The sequence below is a fragment of the Bufo gargarizans genome, chromosome 1 (genome assembly GCF_014858855.1).
Source record: "Bufo gargarizans isolate SCDJY-AF-19 chromosome 1, ASM1485885v1, whole genome shotgun sequence".
Lineage (NCBI taxonomy): Eukaryota > Metazoa > Chordata > Amphibia > Anura > Bufonidae > Bufo > Bufo gargarizans.
The window spans coordinates 85073916-85085784 of record NC_058080.1 but is presented as its reverse complement, the minus strand read 5'-3'; positions in this window follow the sequence as shown (position 1 = coordinate 85085784).

The window sequence follows — 11869 nt, the reverse complement described above, 5'->3', positions numbered from 1 at the left end:
CTCCGCCTTCTGCAGGACCAGCCCCCCAGCTCCCAAAAATCGACCCTGATGCTGTTTGACAGGGACATCTTGGGCGTGGTAATGCAGGAGAGTGAGCTAGAGGTTCGTCCGAATGCTCAGGATTTTTTGGAAGGGATGGAGGAGGAGGAGGAGGGGGTACCGCCCATCAGTACCCCAGTGACATCCCTTCCAACTGGTGCAGGTGGTTTCAGCCACCGAACCCCCGCACCTAGTCAGACCCAGGCATCAGCGAAGGGACAGCGGAGCCAGGTCAGGGGCTCCACGTCTGCTGTTCCCCTCAGTCAACCACTGGTTGACCATTGGTCTGACATTACTAGGGATGAAGAGGAGGGTGACTTAGAATGGGTGCCACCTCCCTTGTCAGGTAACAGCAGCACTGATGAGGAAGGTAGGCACCCGAGGCAAACGGTGTGCCAGGTCACCAGGGAGCCCAGTGGCAGGGGCTCCACTGGTATTGGTAGCAGGAGGCGGCAGCAGAAGCAGTTGCCACCTCTACCATTGCTCACCGACCCCAAACAGGTGCAAGCCAGCACCACCCTATCTGACAGGTGGTCGGTGCGTAAGTTGCCTGCTTGGGCTTACTTTACCCTGGCAGCAGATGATGTGACAATTGCCATCTGTCAGCTGTGCCATGCCAGGGTCAGGAGAGGGAGGTCTGTTGCTCGCCTGGGTACCAATGCCCTGACTCAGCACCTGAGAGTCAACCATTGGCGGGAGCAGGGCCGGTGCAAGGATTTTTGCCAACACAAGCGAAGCTACATTTTGGCACCCCCCCCCCTTCTCGCAGCTCATCTGGCCCTGGTCCCATCTGCAGCAGCTGGCTTCTCCTCTGTGTGGTCCTGGTATCTTCTCTCTGCTTCAGACAATCGCTGGTTTGAGGACCGTATTTTTTGCCCATTAAGACACACCGGCCAGTAAGACGCACCTAGGTTTTAGAGGAGGATAATAAGAAAAAAATATTTTCCATTACACCTCAGGTCAGACCAGCAATCAGACCCACCCCCATGTAAGCCATCAGCCCCCTATTGCCAGCCATCATGTCCCCATGTCAGCCATCATGGCCCCCATGTCAGCCATCATGCCCCCCCATGTCAGCCATCATGCCCCCCATGTCAGCCATCAGTACAAATAAAATGTAAAAAAATAACTCACCTCTCCTGCTCCTGGATGCCGCCGCTCCTCACCAGTGCTCTCTCTCTCTTCTTCCTGGTTCTCGGCTGTCAGCTGTGAAGGCTGCGCACAGTGAGGTTACATGGTACGTAGCCCTGTACAGAAGACAGCCGAGTGGAGGATCAGGAAGCGGTGAGTACAGATCCTTCACAACTTCCCGGTCCTCTGGTACTAATGAAGCACTTCCAAAATGGAAGCGCTTCAATAGAATTCGCCACACAAGACGCAGCGGCATTTTTCCCCCACTATGGGGAGAAAAAAAACTGCGTCCTATGGGGCGAAAAATACGGGGTATTTAAAAAATAATAATAATTTTGCATAGAAAAAACATTAATTTTCTTTGTGATCATCTAAGGTGATCATTAAAGCCTACTAGGCCAACAATGGGCCCACACTGCAGAATCATTGTTGTCTGGGTCACTTAACTGTCACTGAACTACCTCAGCACGACCATAGGCTTTGTAAAACCGCCATCGCCTGCAATCTCCCAAACATGCGCACGAGCACAGTCATCACTACACCAAGATTGACGCATAGAGGAATAAAATTTATGTCATGAGTGTGTCAACTATTGACAACTCTTTGTGGTTGTCTAAAATCTATTCAATACACGTCCCCTGATAGGGGACATAACAGGGATTAAACTGATAAGAATAGTACTACTTAACACACCACTCATACAGGGTGGCACAGTACATTGCACGGCGCACTCGCAGTGCCCCAAATTGGAAGTAAGAGGACCGACTAACCATCTTTTTCCATCTCCCGGTTCCTAAAATCTATTCCATACACCGGCCCCTGATAGGGGACGTAACAGGGATTAAAGTGATAGGAATAGTACTACTTAACACACCACTCATATAGGGTGGCACAGTACATTGCACGGCGCATGCGCAGTGCCCCAAATTGGAAGTAGGAGGACCGACCAACCATCTTTTTCCATCTCCCGGTTCCTAAAATCTATTCCATACACCGGACCCTGATAGGGGACGTAACAGGGATTAAACTGATAGGAATAGTACTACTTAACACACCACTCATATAGGGTGGCACAGTACATTGCACGGCGCACGTGCAGTGCCCCAAATTGGAAGTAAGAGGACCGACCAACCATCTTTTTCCATCTCGCGGTTCCTAAAATCTATTCCGTACACCGGCCCCTGATAGGGGACAAAACAGAGATTAAACTGGTAAGAACAGATTTTTTTAATAAAAAAAAAAAGAGAACAGCCTCTGCAGAGCTGGGTATGTTTTGGCCGTGTTACTGAACGCTCATGCACAATGGCTGTGGGCTCATGCGTCCTTTTGCGGAGGTGACAAACCTGGTCAGTCAAACCCAAGGCAACATCATCGACCTCATCCCATATGCGTTTTTTCTGGAGCGTGCCCTGCGAAGAGTGCTGGATCAGGCAGTAGATGAGCATGAAGAGGAAGAGTTGTGGTCACAATCACCACCAGAAGCAGCCTTGTCGTCGTTGATTGCTGGACCTGCGGCAACGCAGAGAGAGGAGTCTGAAGAAGAGGAGTCAGAGGAGGAAGGTGGCTTTGAGGAGCTGGAAGACCAACCACAGCAGGCGTCCTAGGGGGCTTGTTGTCACCTTTCGGTGACCCTTGGTGTTGTACGTGGCTGGGTGGAGGAAGAGACCTTCAATGACGTCAGTGAGGACAAGGAACGGGACATGGCTAGCTTGGTATCCAAACTAGTGCAAATGGGGAGTTTGCGGTTGTGCAAATGGACTGTTTCCGGTTGTTTGCGGTGCGTTAAACAGGGAGTTTGGTCTGTCATAGTTTGGTCTGTCACTGTGAAGCGGGCGTAACCTTTAGGCCCCTTTCACATGGGCGAGTATTCCGTGCGGGTGCGAAGCGTGAAGTGAACGCGTGGCACCCGCACTGAATCCGGACCTATTCATTTCTATGGGGCTGTGCACATGAGCGGTGATTTTCACACATCACTTGTTTTTATTGAGTTAAAATCGCAGCATGCTCTATATTGTGCGATTTTCACGCAGTCCCATAGAAGTGAATGGGGCTGCGTGAAAAACGCAATTCATCCGGATACCATGCGTTGCGTTACTAAACAATACTCATGGGAATTTAAAGACAGGAAGTAGGCGTTTCTCAGCGTCTGTCTGCGTCTGGCTGCGTCAGTTTGGTGTCTGAAGAGGGAGAAAGTTGGCTGCATAAACTTTTCAGCCCTTGCAGAGCCCAAAAATGCCAAAAACACCACGCGTCCTTGACGTAGAAAAGCTTATTGTCCTGGTGCAGGAGAGGCCCTGCATCTGGGATCTTCGGTCTGGGGAGTACCAGGACCGTTATAAAAAGGACGCCGCCTGGACGGAGATTACCCAGGATCTTTTTGCCCCAATCTGGGAGAAGACACAAGGCCCAAGTAGAAGGAATTTAAGTAAGTACACAATGTATACATGTTTGAGCCTTTCAGTACTCCCTAGTATATAGTCGTAGTTATACGTTAGTGTTCCTAGTATATAGGCGTTAATTTACTATTTTTTTAAGAATAGATGTAGATATTGATACCTGTTCCTTTCATGTCTTTGTATTACCAGTTGAAGAGGTCAAGAATCGTTGGCGGAGCTGCAGGGACCGGTTCTGCAAAGAAATGAAACATCGTGGGCGGAGCGGGGCTGGTCCCCCCAAGAAAAGACCCTATCTTTTCCGGGAGCAGCTGATGTTCCTGCATGATGTTATGGAGCTGCGTCCGTAAGTCCATTTTAGTCATACTGAAATGGTCATTTGAGTTGTATTTATGGTATACACATATAGGTTACAGATGTAGCAGGGTAGACACACATGCTTTATGTGACATATGATGCTAACTAAATGCTAATAAATGCATTATGCAATAGCTTTTCACTGCATTTTGCTTAAAGATAACATGATTATTATAGACATTCAAGTTAAAGAGTGTGTGTGTTATTCCTGCTACATCTGTACTTATAATGTAACTAAAGTATTGAAATTTCAACATATGTTTTTTAATTTTCTAATGTTTTTAGAACTGAGGACAACCTAGAGGAGGAAGGTGATGAGTCAGGCCCGCACCAATCAGGTGCATGTGAGGAGGACACCACATGAGCCCAGAAAGTGGACCAGGACCCAGCATAGCACCATCAAGGCCTCCTGCAGCATCTGGTGGCTATCCCCCCCCCCCCCCCCCCCCTCTGGCTCTACCCAGCAGGGCCAGACGACGGGCAATGCCTCCTGCCGAATCTAACATAAATTTGCAAGTTCTAGATTATTTATCTAGAGCACGGCAGGAGGATCATCATGACATGTTTGCCCGTAGTCTGGCCCATTTTATGCGTCAGCTACCTCCTGAACGACTAATGCAAACCAGAACTGCAATAGAAATAGTTCTAGAGGTAGCTAATCGCCCACAAGAGCCGACCGATATGTATGATGCCCTCGAAAGCCTGCGCTGTCATGGGAACATATTTAGCCCCCACCACCCCCCAGGTAGTCAGCCCTCACAGGGCCCCCAACAATTTCCTCCCTAAAGGGATCCCTATGGGCCACCAATTGTACCATATGTGCCACAGTATCAGGGGGAACCCAGTTATAGTCAGCAGGGCCCATCGTCCAGTCAACCTGGCCCAAGCCAATACTCTGGACCCCCTTCCCAGCAACAATTTACTGGACCTCCTTATCAGGGCCCATCGTCCAGTCAACCTGGGCCTAGTCACTACTCTGGACCCCCTTACCAGCAACAATTTACTGGACCTCCTTATCAGGGCCCATCGTCCAGTCAACCTGGGCCTAGTCACTACTCAGGGCCTCCTTCACAGCAACAAATTTCTGCCCCTCATTATCAGGGAGCCTCGTCGTCATCAAGACGTTATGTAAATTTATAATTTATATTTGTTTACTATTTTTTTTTTTGAAAAGCCTGAGTATATTGGAATATAGTGTGCAATAAAACACTTTTATTTTTCAAGTTTATAATTGTTAACTTTTGTGTTTATTTTGCAGAAACACACACAATACAATATAGATTTATGATTTGTGGAAAACATCATTAGCCACAAAAGATCCATACATTTTTAATTTTTTAATCACAATCTGTAAACACACATTAATGTATTGGCTTTCTCGGCAATAATTAAAGAACTTTGGAGGGTGCGCACGGAGCTCAGCGTACAAGCCAACAAAGAGACCTTTGCTGGCCCGCTGCGAAAGTATAGGATGCACCCACATACGCTTCCTCCGCGGCTCCTCCTCAATCATTTCTGGCTGCTCTCCAAAATAACGGGACACCAGCCAGTGCAAAAAGACATGGTCAGTTGATGACAGGGTGAAAGTGGACATCCTGCAAAGGATAATCCAATAACAAAGACACACGTCAACCACACAAAAACCACTCCACAAAAAAAATGGAGCTGTCCAACAAAACACTGCATGCTGGGGCTATTTATATTGTCTTTGCAGTTACAGGTGAATCTAGTTGATGGATCAGTTTTTTTTCATGCAAGTGAAAAATGCATGCCACACGCGCGTGAAACGCGACGCAATCGCATAGTAAAATTACAGCACTCTCATGAAAAAACGCAAGCTTTTCACTGAACGCATCCCGAACGCATCCGGCCAAAAAACATGACGCCCGTGTGAAAGAGGCCTTACACTACCTGATTGATAAAACATCATACCTGATGTTTTAAAGCACGTTATTCCAAACAATTTAGGAATGTTAGGTGATTTATGCCCTTTATGGATTAAAACCCGACTTTGCGTCAACTCCGTAATTTTCCATGGGAGTTTTGCCATGGAGCCCCCTCCGGCATGCCACAGTCCAGGTGTTAGTCCCCTTGAAACAACTTTTCCATCACTATTGTGACCAGAAAGAGTCCCTGTGGGTTTTAAAAATCGCCTGCCTAATGAAGTCTATGGATGGTCGCCCGGTTCGCCCGTTCGTGAACATTTGTGGAAATTCGCATTTGCCGTTAGCGAACGGAAAATTTTATGTTTGCAACATCTCTATTCTCTACCTTACAATGCAGCAGTGGTCATAAGATCACCACTCTTCCTATATATTTCTCTAAAAAAAAATTGTTATTGAAGTATTTTGTCAACATGAAGCATTACATGAGCATCATGACAGATCTGGTTCAGAGGATTCTTGTGCCATGCTCTCCAGGGAAAATATGTGTAGACATATTCCACATTGGGGAAGGTAGGATCCCCGGCTCAGAGCTGTTTAATCAGTGAGCACTGGCAATGTTCCACCAAGATATTGTTCTGCTGTCTAAGGCTTTATATAGTAAAGAAGATTCCTTTATAGTTCTAGATATAATGTGAAGAAAATTGAGCTTTCACTGCACTCCCCCAATTCCAAATATGTCCCTCAATTCAATCGTCATTCTGTCCTTTTGGCTTACTTTCTTTCCTCTGGCCGCAGCAATTATATATCCGTGATGTTAAGACCCCATACACATAAGGAAAGGAAAAAAGTTGGCCAAACTCACCAATTGTGGCAGATTATCTTATAGGTATGCAGGTGTGCCCTCTTTCTCTCAACATCAGATATTTTGATCTTGAATACTCATCTCAGGGTAGATAGGCCACCATCAGAGCTGTCTGGCAGCAGTTTACTCCTGTATCACCACTGCTGTCACATGCATTCTTAACCAAACCAATCATGCATGTTTAGAGGAAGTCAGAAGGAATAGCTGTCAGCTTTTGTTTAACTAGGATCCTCTGGGATGTGTTTTTAGAAGGAAGGCAGAGCTAAAACTGATAAAACCTGTCCCCAGGCCCGGATTTGCCATGAATCGAGATGAGCATGTAAAGTATCTGAGGGGCTCAATTTATTCTCATAGGCCCAAGGCCTATAGTGGTCACACAATAAGGGGGTGGGGGGTGGGGGCATGCTATATACTGGGAGCACTATGGCGTGGAGGCTATATACTGGGGGCAATATAGAAGGGCAATGCTAAATATTGGGGGCATTACAGAGGGGGACGACCATCCTAAATACTGGGAGCACTACAGAGGGGCCCTTATAAATACTGGGAGCACTAAAGAGGGGGTCATTATAAATAATGGGGCACTACAGAAGAGGGCATTATAAATACTGGGGGCACTACCGAGGGGGACATTATAAATACTGGGGCACTAAAGAAGGGGGCAATATAAATACTGGGTCACTACAGAAAGGGGCCATGCTAAATACTGGAGGCACTACAGAGGGAGCATTATAAATAGTGGGATGTTCAGACAGGGACCGTGCTAAATAGTGTGGGTTTTATTATAAATATTAAGTGCACTATAAGGGTGCATGCACCCGCACTGAATCCTGACCCATTCATTTCAATGGGTCTGTGTACATGAGCAATTTTTTCACGCATCAGTTATGCTTTGCGTGAAAAACGCAGCATGTTCTATATTCTGCATTTCTCATGCAGCCCTGGCCCCATATAAGTGAATGGGGCTTCAGTGAAAAGCCTCATGCACACAACCGTTTTTTTTTTTAAGGTCTGCAAAAACGGGGTCCGTAGGTCCGTGATCCGTGTCTGTTTTTTCTTCCGTGAGTCTTCCTTGATTTTTGGAGGCTCCACGGACATGAAGAAAAAATCATTTTGGTGTCCGCCTGGCCGTGCGGACCCAAACGGATCCATCCTGACTTACAATGCAAGTCAATAGGGACGGATCCGTTTGACGTTGACACAATATGGTGCAATTGCAAACGGATCCACGGTGATGGACCATGTGATTGGAGCATGTGATCTGACGTCACCACAGGTCCTAGCCGGTAATTCATCATTAAAGAAATAAAGAAGAGACCGGGAACTACGTGATCAAGAGGAGAGGGTGAGTTAATTTTTTTATTTTTTTTAACCCCTCCAGCGCTATTTTACTATGCATTCTGTATTCAGAATGCTATTATTTTCCCTTATAACCATGTTATAAGGGAAATAATACAGTGAATAGACTGTCATCTAGCAACCATGCGTGAAAATCACACCGCATCTGCACTTGCTTGCGGATGCTTGCGATTTTCACTCAGCCCCATTCTAACGCAGAATATAGAGCATGCTGCGATTTTCAAGCATTGCAGAAGTGATGCGTGAAAAAAACACTCATGTACACAGCTCCATTGAAATGAAAAGTGCCTGATTCAGTGCGGGTGCAATTCGTTCACCTCCCGCATTGCACCCGCGCGGAAATCTCGCCTGTGTGAACTCAGCCTAAGAGGGAGATTTATCAAACTGACCTAAAGGAAAACTGGCTTAGTTGCCCATAGCAACCAGTCAGATGCCAACTTTCATTTTCCAAAGGTGTTCTGAATAATGAAAGGTAGAATCGAATTAGTTGCTATTGGCGACTAAGCCAGTTTTCCATTTAGGCTATGTTGATAAATCTTCCCTAATGTTATTCACACACAGAGTTTCAATTCTGGCGGCATGTCTGCTCCAGCAGGGAGCGCTACCTGCATTATGGATGTTTATATTAAGTGTTGACTGCAAGCAGTAACTATGATTCTGTGACAGAAAACTTTCCAATGCACTTTTAAAGCTATCTGCTTGCTGTCAGCAAATGAAAACATGAATGGGAGAGGAAGCTGTAATTACACCCCACTGCGGCTAAAATGCATATGGTGTGCAAGATCTGCTGTGGCCGTGGCCTCTTCAAACAGCTGATTGACAGGGGTGCTGGTATCCCCACCAGATATTGATGATCTATTCTAAGGATAGGCCATCAGTATCTAGCTTAGCCAAAAATATTATTTAATACTGTCAGAAAAAAATAGCAAGGGCAAAGTATTGTCAGTAAAGATGAATGAATTGACGTTGACGAAGTGGAATTCAATCAGAATTTCAGCAAACATTTTATTTATTTATTCATTTAATTTCCTTGCGCTTCGTGGTAACTAGAGATGTACGAATTTCTCAAAAATTCGATTTGGTCAGTTCGCCGAATTTTCCAAAAAGATTTGATTAGATCAGAATTTATTTGTGGCGAATCTTGTTAAAAAAAGGTATTTCCTGGGTGCAGAGAGCATGTATAGTGGCGTAGAACACTGTGCCTTGCAGAAACACACATAGGGAGTCTGCTGTGGTAGTGAAACAATACAGTAAGTCAGTATGACACTCTTCACTCTTAGAATCACTGCACACTTCACTTATTTGGGCAGTTTTGGGGCCAAAACGGACCAAATAACTTAAGTGTTAACTCAGCCTTAGTGCCATGTATAAAGAACCGTGTAGAGGCACAAGATCCTACTATAGCGTGAAAGAGCACACTCCTTTTACACCGATTCACTGATTCCACATAGATTTCTACAGAACCTATTCTATTAAATGCAGATAAAAGTAGAGCCCCCCTGACAGAGTGGAGAGGGTATCAGCAGTAAGTTTGTGTTGACGTCACAGATTATTTTTCCTTTCCTCCGATCCGTCAGAACAATAACCCCCAAAAGCAGATCCTGTCTGTTCAGCTTCAGCCTACACATGGTCAGAATTTGACCAGTAATTCATCAGCATTGCTAAGGCAAAAAAAAAAAACAGGGTGGGATCCAAAACAAAGATGACAAGTGAATAGAAAATTTGCAAGTCTTCTGTGTTTTGTACCCACTCCTGCTTTTGGATACCAAATCAGAATCCAATTGTGATGCAAAATAGGGAACGTGTCATATAGGTCTTACAGCTGCTACATAGACAGGACCCGTTGTGTGTCTAATTTTTTCTTCCTTCTGACAGATTAGAAGTAGCATGAGGAGAAAACAGAGTGGCAAGGTGGCAACATGAGGAGACCACAGAGGGGTGAGGTGGCAGCAGCATTAGGAGAGCACAAAATACAAAATGGCCCAGTGACATAGTGGTGAGGAGGCAGCAGCGTGAGGAGACCACAGAGTGGTGAGGTGGCAGCAGCATTAGGAGACCACAGAGTAGCCCAGTGACAGAGTGTTGAGTTGGCAGCAGTATGAGGAGACCACAGAGTAGTGAGGTGGCAGCAGCCTAAGGAGACCACAGAGTTGCCCAATGACACAGTGTTGAAGTGGTAGCCGCATGAGGAGACCAAAAAATGGTGAGTTGGCAGCAGCATGAGGAGACCACAGAGTGGTGAGGTGGCAGCAACATGAGGAGACCACAGGTTATCCCAGTGACAGAGTATTGAGTTGGCAACAGCATGAGGAGACCACAGAGTGGTGAGTTCGCAACAGTATGAGGCGACCACAAAGTGGTGAGGTGGCAGCAGCATGAGGAGACCACAGAGTGGCCCATGGACAGATTGGTGAGGTGAAAGCAGCATGAGGACACCCCAGAGTGGCCCAGTGACAGAGTGGTGAGGTGTCAGCAGCAGGAGCAGACCACAGAGTGGCTCAGTGACAGAGAGGTGAGGTGGCAGCAGCATGAGATGACCAAAGAGTGGCCCAGTGACAGAGTGTTAAGTTGGCATCAGCATGAGGAGACCATTGCGTGGCCCAATGACAAAGTGTTGAGGTGGCAGCAGCATGAAGAGACCACAGAGTGGTGAGGTGGCAGCAGAATGAGGAGACCACAGAGTGGCCCAGTGACAGAGTGTCAAGTTGGCAACAGCATGAGGAGACCACAGAGTGGCCCAATGACAGAGTAATGAGGTGGTAGCAGCATGAGGAGACCACAGAGTGGCCCAATGACAGAGTGTTTAGTTGCCAGCAGCATGAGCAAACCACAGAGTTTCCCAATGACAGAGTGTTGAGGTGGCAGCAGCATGAGGACACCAAAGAGTAGGGAGGTGGTAGCAGCATGAGTAGACCACATAGTGGTGAGGGTGCAGCAGCATGAGGAGTACACAGAGTGTTGAGTTGGCAGCTGCATGAGGAGACCACAGAGTGGCCCAGTGCAGAGTGTTAAGTTGGCAGCAGTATGAGGAGACCACAGAGTGGCCAGTGACATAACGGTGAGGTGACAGTAGCATGAGCATACCACAGAGTGGCCAAATGACATAGTGTTGAGATGGCAGCAGCATGAGGAGGCCACAGAGTAGTGAGTTAGCAGCAGCATGAGGAGACCAAAGAGTATTGAGGTGGCAGCAGCATGAGTAGACCACAGATTTGTGAGGTGGCAGCAGCATGAGGAGACCACAGAGTGTTGAGTTGGCAGCAGCATGAGATGACCAAAGAGTGGCCCAGTGACAGAGTTTTAAGTTAGCATCAGCATGAGGAGACCACAGCGTGGCCCAATGACACAGTGTTGAGGTGCCAGCAGCAGTTTGAGGAGACCATAGAGTGGTGTTCGAAGCAGCATAAAGAGACCACAGAGTGGTGAGGTGGCCCAGTGACAGAGTATAGAGTTGGCAGCAGCATGAGGAGGCCACAGAGTGGTGAGGTGGCAGCAGCATAAGGTGACCATAGCCCCCAGTAGTAGTAAAGCTCACCATAAATGCCCCCTAGTAGTAATATTTCTACTTATAATATGACAGTACAAGAAATACCCCTGCTTAGTGACCGCAGTTGAGCTAATGTCCCCATAATATATGCCAATATAAAATACCCCTATATAGTGCCCCAGTAAATGCCCCTATAGTTGCTCCTTTCCCCATTTCCATAGTGCCCCGATAATTTGCCAGTATAAAATACCCCATCTTAGTGCCACAAGCACATGCCTTTATTGTGCTCCTCTCCCGCTTTCCCATAGTGCCCCCCATAATATGCCAGTAAAAAAATGCCCCTTCGTAGTGCCCC